We start from the raw sequence: 8,344 nt of genomic DNA, 5'->3' as shown, positions 1-8,344 counted from the left end.
ACCCCCATTCCCCTGCCCACCCACTCGTCGCCCGGTCGGCGGCCCCCCTTTGTCTCCCCGCCGACGTCCCGCGCTCCGTTTTATTATCTCGAGCCTCTCTCCGCACTGAGGGAATTCACTCGCGGAACTCATTATTGAGGGGTTTATTCTGCTGTAACCGTTGCTCGCCACTCGCCCGTACCCCTTTCCCCCTTCCTCTCCTCTCTTTCTTCCTTTTCGGCCAGACATGTCAAACACATTGCCTCGCGAAACGGCCTGTCGACGGGGTGGTTGCGCGACTCCGTTGTCCTTCAAATATCTCTCTCTATCTCTCTCTCTTACGTGGATAGATTTTAAAGAGTCACGTGTATATAATAAAATTGAATATAAATATATTATAATGTAAAGGATATGATAAAATGTTAGACTCATGCACACAACAATGAGGTAGTATTATCATTAATATCTCTCGTTCCATGCGTGGGAGCAAGAGACACGTGTCGCGATACGTAAGATTATCCTGCTTTGTACACGAGTAGAAAAAGTCAGTCGGCTAATAAATCATTCTTTTACTTTGCCGCTCGTGCAACCATCGTCACCGCAGTTACGTATTTCTGCGGATTAACGTGTCCGAGGGAGCGTGAAGGGTTCCTTGTATTCGCAAATAGAAGCCTATTTCGATCTTTAATCTTTTAGCTATAAGCATCCCACGTGTGTAGTCGTATATACGTTTAGTTGAGAACTTTACACGAAAGCGAACAGAATTTTATATAAATAAATAAATTTTAATATAAATAAATATTTTATAAATATTTCATATAAATATTTTATGAATATTTCATATAAATAAATATATTCAGACGGAGGTTTGTGATTTACAAAATCATCTTTTTTTGAGTAATATAGTCAAAAAATCCACCACCAGATAATATCCAGTTAAGATTTTTTTATTGTAATATAGAATATATATTACCATATTATTACTCATATTAGAAAAAAAAAATTGATCTACCAGTCTGGAATAATGAATTCTCGTAGACATTAACATAAATTACAAATGCAACGATATTATACATAATTAGCAATTTATATTGTAATCTTAGAAAACACGATTATTAAAATTTTCGAGATTATTAATTAATCCACTGGACTTTCGAGCTAATCTCTGGCGCGGAGCCGTCTCCCGTCGCTCACTTTTCTCAATCGCGTCCTTTTTTCTCTGTTTCGTGACAGGCCGGAGGAGAACGCGGGGAGGCGTCAACGCGCAGACGGACTTCGGCGAGAGCAATGCACCCCGCATGGAAAAAGCGCAGCCTCTACTGCGAGCGGTATCGACAGCGTACGAAGACATGTAACGTACAGGTGAGTTGTACCACTCGGGCATTACACGGCCGGGCGCACGTTGCAATTTCATGCGGAAAGTTTCGCCTTGATTCCACCTACGTAACGAGCGACCGCGGCCGTACCCCCTCATCGTCGGCTTCGATTTTCTCCTCCGCTTAAGGAAGCTCCGTTTTGAAAGCGAGAAACGACTCGCGTTACACGGACGAACAATGCGCGGGCGGAGGGAGCAGAAAAAAAAAAAAAAAAGAAAATAGCGCGCTCGATATATTATACGGGGTGTCTGAATATACTCTTTTCCTGTCAGACGATGGTATTCTGAGTCTAGAGTCAGAGTTTAACTTTTTCCACGAAAAGTTGATGGAAAATTTTATATGTATATCGCACTCGAATTTTTTTTTTTTTTTTATAAATTTTAATTAAATTTATCCTTTTCTTTGCTGATTTCACTGCAAATTATATTGTTGTCAAAGTGAGGTTCGTTTGAAATTAATAGAGATATAAAAATATTATAATTATTTCACGGTTTTTTATAAGCACATTAGCGTAATGAATTCATACACTAATTATATTTCCATTGTGGGGCAAATTGTAACCTATGTAACTTTCCTCCATTGTTTGAAGTCAAATATAAACTTGTGAAAGCTATCATATTTTTATGAACGAAATATCAAGCGAGTCATCGTTCATCGTTATCACTCCCTCTTATCTTGAAGATACATTCCTCGTTATATATTTATACTTGTTCGCGCGAGGAGCTCGATTAACCAGAATCTAACTTCTCGAAAGGAACGACGAACACCCTATATAAATATCGGCGTGAGCGTTGTGCGTATTTGCGCGATATATTGCTCGTCGCGGCAGTCATGTGCACAAACTCGGCGACAGAAATAGCGTGTGTTGTCACCGAGAAATTGCGGCGGCCGATCATAAAAGTATTACATCAGCGGTCTGTAATGCCGCGCTCGCGCGCGCCGTTTATGCATCGCTCGCGCTCGCGTATATTATATGCGTTATTGCTGCAACGAGAGGAGGAGGAGGAGGAGGAGGCGCGCTGACACAATGTCGATTTGTCGCGACGACGATGCGATCAAACGCAAGCGCGTCGTTCACGCCAGCGTAATCGTCCAAATAGTCATTCCGTCGCTCTTCGGTCTCGTCCCATCTCCCTTTTTCGCTCTCTTCTCGCGCTGCCTTTCGCATCGAGTCTCGATCCACGAGAGAAAGAGAAAGGATGCACCGCTGTGTCCCAATTGGTACGATTGCGTGTACCGTATCGAGGAAGAGCGAATGTCCATTCGAATTTGTCGCGGTACGCGCGACAATATTTGTCGCCGTCTAAATCAGGAGTAACGCGAGCGCGAAAAAAAGGATTCGAGACTTTTCCACGGTACGATTTACGTAAGTCTCTACTTTTTCGGGACATCCCGATTTTCGGCTCTCATTAGAAGCGTCCCGAAAGAACCTTAAATGGGACGCTATTCGTCCCGATTTTTCACATAACATAAAATAAATAATATAAAACATAATAATAGATTTTTTTTAATTTTATTTTAAGAATTTTATCAATTTAATTTTAAACTAATGATTGTTTGTATTAAAAAAATAATAGAAGGCTTTGTTTTGTTGATTGTTTAACATTGAGTATGAATAGTAAATACAGACCAAAGATAAGAGTCGAAATAGGAGTCAACCATCAAATTAATCAATCTAAAATAAACGAACCTCCATAGTCGAAGGCTGGTTCATATATATATATTATTATTATACGACTTGATCCTTCATTTCTTTCTTAAACGCTTTTAAATGCGGGAGATTTTAGATGAATCATGGAATTAATCTCGTTAATACGTCATGCTCGAAACACGTGACACTTGTCAATTACATTATCTATCGCGGCCTCTTCGTCCTGTATAATTGAACGATATCTAGACAATTTTAGGAGACGAATTCATTGTCGTTCTCGTCATTTATAATCTTTCAGACATTTATAATCAACGATACGGAAGCCAAATATCTCCGTGTATTGTCGTTTGTTTCGCGAACGTAAGTACAAGTCTTCGGGTAGAAAGAGAAAATAACGGGTTTGCGAATGTCGGGACGGGGGGGGGGAGGGGGAGGGGGTATCCCGTGTATTAATATAAGCTTGGCGTGACTAATACAACAATTTATCCAGCCACGGGTATTTAAATAGTTATGACCTAGGTCGTCGGCAACGAGGCGACGAGCGGCGATTTCGTCACGCGCTAACTCGCGCGAATTGAATTCGCCTCGGCGCTTTCGTGAATTAACTCCCTCGTCGCCCACGCACCGCCACTCACCGATCGCCGTCCATCTCCATTTCTCTCTCTCTCTCTCTCTCTCTCTCTCTCTCACTCTTTTTCCTTCGGTTCCCTTTCGCTTGTTCGTCAAAACCGATACGATGCCGTTATACAATGTTACGAGAAACATTTATATTGACGGTGAGTAAAATGTAATCCGGCTGCATTGCCGATGCAATAATTATGATAATATGACGACAGGTCGAATAAGATCGGAGGGTAAATGACGTTAAAATTATTGGGTGGTATAAATATTAGTTAAATTTAATTTGAGTTTAACCGCGTTCGGCCGCATGAGCGGAATTAGAACGGGGGACGTGGAATTAGCTAAATCTCAGTTAACTAAACCGATATCTATGGAAATTGCTCTATGTATAATTCGCGTGTTCGGTTTGAGTAATAAATCAAGATTTATTATCATTCTACGTAGGACGCGCCAGAATTCCGCGAGTCCCCGTGTGTTTTGATCGTAAAAAGCGGCGGAATTTTAAGAGGCGATCGAAAATTCGATTCATTATTTTTCCGGTTATCTCTCGGCGTCCTACTGAAGGCAAAGAGGCCCGCAGCGACCGATCCAACTGCGCCCTTCTGTTTTGCGTCCTGCGGAGAGTGCCCGCGGCTTTCCACCCACGGAACAGGACGTTCCGGTACTCCAGCCCTCTTTTTAATTGTTATATTTATAAGGGCTGGTCCCGGCGCACATATGGCAGTTCCTCGGCCGGAGAACCCGCTTGTTTTTGGACACACAGATACGGCCGGACGTGCCCTTCTTTTCACCCTTTTCCTCCTTCTCCCTCTTGCAAATCGATACTCGTCGTGAAACTCGGACTCCTCGCGCAATGGAAATGAGTCTTGAGGAAGGGTGAAAGCAATTTTTTAAATATTTCAATCTCTATATTTTTTTGTTTTTTATGAAAAATATTTTTAATAAGAAGAAGTAAAAGGCCTCGATATGTCTAGATAAAATGAGTCTTGAGAAAGAGTGAGAGCAATTTTTAAAATATTTCAGTTTCTCTATATTTTTTTCTTTTCATTAATCTCTATATTTAATAATAATAAAAATATCTAATAATCTCTATATTTTTGTTTTTTATGAGAAAAATATTTTTAATAAGAAAAAATTAAAGGCCTCCATTTTGCAATTATCTAATAAACAAAAATAGATGATGTAAAGAACATTCAATTATATATATAGCAGATTTTTTCAGTTTCCAAAAAATATATCTTTGAAAGAAATATTTTTAATCCTTAACCCAATTTTTCAACTTCTTTACCTTTCTCGAAAGTTGGCGTGATTCTTATATCAACGTCTTCCACTTAAAGTACCATACGCAACACAAGTTAAAAAATATTCGATGAAAAAGTTCGAAATTTATATCTCCGATATTATCCGTCACGTTTGACAAAGTCAGGATATTCTCGCAATTGTCCGTGCCTTGTTATGTCTCCGCGGCGTGAATCGCAGCACAGCAGTCCGTAATACGTCCGCGCTGTCCGGTCAACGCATCCGGTCAAGCGGTAGCAGGAGATCACGCGGCGGCGTTGGTCGAATGCTGGGAAGATCGCGCGGACAGACCGAAGCGAGCGAGCGAGGGGAAGAGACAACGACAGGCGAGGCGAGGTTGGGAGTGGGTGCGGGGGAGGTAGCGGGAAGGAACGGGCGGATGGGGCGAATATTGGACAACTAATTACCTAATCACTCATTATCCATCGCGGACTCCGGGCGCCGGTAGTTCGGCGCGCCAGGTACGTAGATAGAGGTGGAACGGGCTTGCCCGGAGGGCCATTGTGATACACGAAGCAGAATCATGCACGATCGTATATTATCGACGAGAGAGGACGGGGGGGGGAGGGAGAGGATAGGAGGACGGCAGCGGCCATCCCTAAAACCCACTCTCCCCCTCTTCCTCCCTTCTATCCTCCTTTCGCCCCGCGATCCCTCGCGGTTTTCTCTCTCTGGTGTTGCCGACACGGAGTGCCGGGGACTCTCGCGCGCGCTCTCGTTTAACGTTAGCACGGAATCGGAGCCAATGACGGGGCGGAATCGCGGACTCCCCCGTCCCTTTCCCCCGTCCCGATATTACCGAGCCGACCCCGGGCACTATGTTCGCTTCCGCCCGCGCGGATTCTCTCGCCTCTCTCGCTTCCTCGTCCTTTCTCCATCTTCTTCGATTACTGCTATTCTCGGCCGTCGGTGACGTCGGGAATAGATAATGGTTATCACTAATGCATCGAGCCGCTTCTAATACGATTCCGGGGACGTTGGTCTGCCCAAAACTCTCGACGATGCTTCGAAGGAACATGTGTTGAGAAAGAAGGAGAGACAAAACATCGCCGGTATCATGACACTTTCAATTACAAACGATTTAAAATCTACGGACTTTCTCGTGAATCGAGATTGAAAGCGCGGCAAATGGAGATGAAATCTCATTCTTTGCTATAAATGGACTTGACGTAACAAGGTTTTAATTTGATGATTAATTGTAGAAATAATTAAAAAATTAGAAAGTGCTGAGAAAGATAGGGTATTCAAATTTTCCTTAAAGAAACATTTTAAGAACTCTGATCGTTGTGAAGGAAAGAGAAATGAATGCGACACACGTACGTAGAAATTTATCAATATGGCTCGTATTTCTGACGACGCGTTCCGTCTATTTCCACGGCTGTCAGATTGGCAAAGTAATAGCTCTTCGTTAAAAATTCAATCCGTCCTCGTCTCTGATGTCCGTTTCGAAAATAGCTAACTCGTTTTGAAGCCGTGTCTTTTTTCCCCGTCCTTTTTAATTCGATATGGCGTTACGATTCGCCGATGTGCGGTGATTTTCGTAGAGTCGCCTTAAAACGTTTATAATCATTTAGATCGACAAGCTATACCTGGCAAAACGAGGAAGATATTAGCTGCCCGCTGAACACATTTCTTGCACATGTGAAACCAAAATATAAATCCTACTTGCAATATTATTCCATTTTGAGAACGCGATGATAAAAAATAAAAATATTCTCTTCCGGAGATATATCGTGGCTAACTTGGCAACTAAACTATCGTTTAATCAAAGTTTTATTGCGAATAATACGATTGTTTTCGAATATATTTTCGAATAACAATTTCCAAACACGCTTCCATAAATATTTTTTTCTTGTCGTGAAATTTTTATATTCTTTAATCCATTATACATCAATTTAGAGAGATTACTTTACTTGGATACAATTTTAATGCCAAATTTAATTATAGAAATATCTATTAAAATAGTTAATAAAATATAAAAAAGTATTGTTTAATGTGAATTCTATTTTTTTAAAATACATCATAAATTAATTTATTTATTACGTGAAAAATATATGGACACTTTTTCACTTTTCTTATTACTTATTAATGTTTCGTCATCTAGAAAAGATTATAAAAAGGATGAAAAATACATTGTAGAGGATAAAATCTAGTTCGCTTTCAGCATATGAAACATTCTCGAGATTAGGATGCGGTAAGACAGCCCACCGGATAATCATGGTCGAGGCTGGATGTCGCGCCCGGTGCGGCGTGGTGTAGTGGTCGTCGTCGGGTTAGTCCCCGACGACCGCGCGATGCGCGTTATATGGAGGTTTAGGCCAGCGGACCGAGCTAACTGTAATCAGAGTTGCGGCGTTGTACAAGCGCGTTTCAGTCGCGTCGGACAGGACGGGGGAGGAATCCTTGGAGCTGCTGGATCGACCTGGAACGTCTCCACCTACTCTACTACCTACCTATCTACCTAGCCACCTATCTACCTACCTACCTACCGGCCAACGTTCGGGAGATCGTTGCGTGTCCCCGGATGCACGTGCTCGGGGTCACGGCTGTTCCCGGCCGATACTCGTCCTGGATGGTCCTTAATCCTCTTAAGTGCCGTGTGGCGCGACTAAATATCAATCACAGTTTATATCAACCCCGGTCGGTGTCCTGGTTCCCTCCGGGAACCCGGAGGGGATTTCGAACGTCCTCCGGCGACGCGAGGGGAGACAGCAACGTGGACTGGACGATCGATCGCGCGACAACTTGATCGGTATCCCTTCGGGCAGTCGAGTATGTAATGTGACATGTGACGATGTGCTTTTTGTTTTAAAAGCTTAGAAAAAAACAAACGATAAAATTTCATTATCAAAGTTTACTGAAAATTGAAAAGTACGGACAATAACCATTTTATGTATAAGGAAAAGTTCTATTAAAAGGATATTTTAAAGTTATACAAAAACTTGTCGTAAAAACTGCGCATGAAAACTGTAAGATACAATATTTATACAATTCCACGTTTTTCACTGTTTACTCGTTGGACTTTATATATATTTTATATAGTTTTATAATGCTTCCTTTGGTGAATGGAAAAGATTTTCAAACTTTCAGGCCTGCCCTTCTTAGAATCCTTCCATCATTTATGAACTCTTTGTTAAAGTAAACTCCGACGTCTTTGATGGCCATATTCCGCGATAATATATTCCATTATGACGCTCATTCGTTAAGGATGATTCATGACTTGCACGCGCGATCGATCGCGCGTTGTTTGCCGAGAGAAAAAGGAACACAGGTAACGGCCTGTATTTATAGGACGATGCGATCAGTCGCGCTATCGCGCATAGATCCATTTAAATACATTTAGGAGATTGCAAAAATGGGCTATTGCAACATCGATGAGTAGTAACTACTTATATTTATAGAGCATCAGGGGGGGGGG

At 41.9% G+C, this 8,344-nt stretch overlaps 1 protein-coding gene across 4 annotated transcripts in view; it reads left to right on the top strand.

Moving 5' to 3' along the window:
• Positions 1–8,344, top strand: part of LOC115238570 (protein bric-a-brac 1-like) — a 453,053-nt gene that overhangs the window by 95,262 nt on the left and 349,447 nt on the right. For 3 of the 4 annotated variants that reach the window (XM_029812531.1, XM_029812527.1, XM_029812532.1), the window contains exon 3: positions 1,213–1,341. The exons of the other annotated variant lie outside the window; for it this stretch is intronic. The gene's annotated coding sequence lies outside the window, so the exon portion shown is untranslated. The remainder of the gene's footprint in view (positions 1–1,212; positions 1,342–8,344) is intronic. 4 annotated transcript variants of the gene reach the window in all.

This window comes from Formica exsecta, unplaced genomic scaffold (genome assembly GCF_003651465.1).
Source record: "Formica exsecta isolate Colony F162 unplaced genomic scaffold, ASM365146v1 scaffold35, whole genome shotgun sequence".
Lineage (NCBI taxonomy): Eukaryota > Metazoa > Arthropoda > Insecta > Hymenoptera > Formicidae > Formica > Formica exsecta.
Note: the sequence above shows the minus strand (reverse complement) of the source record. Positions and strands in the feature narration are given on the sequence as shown.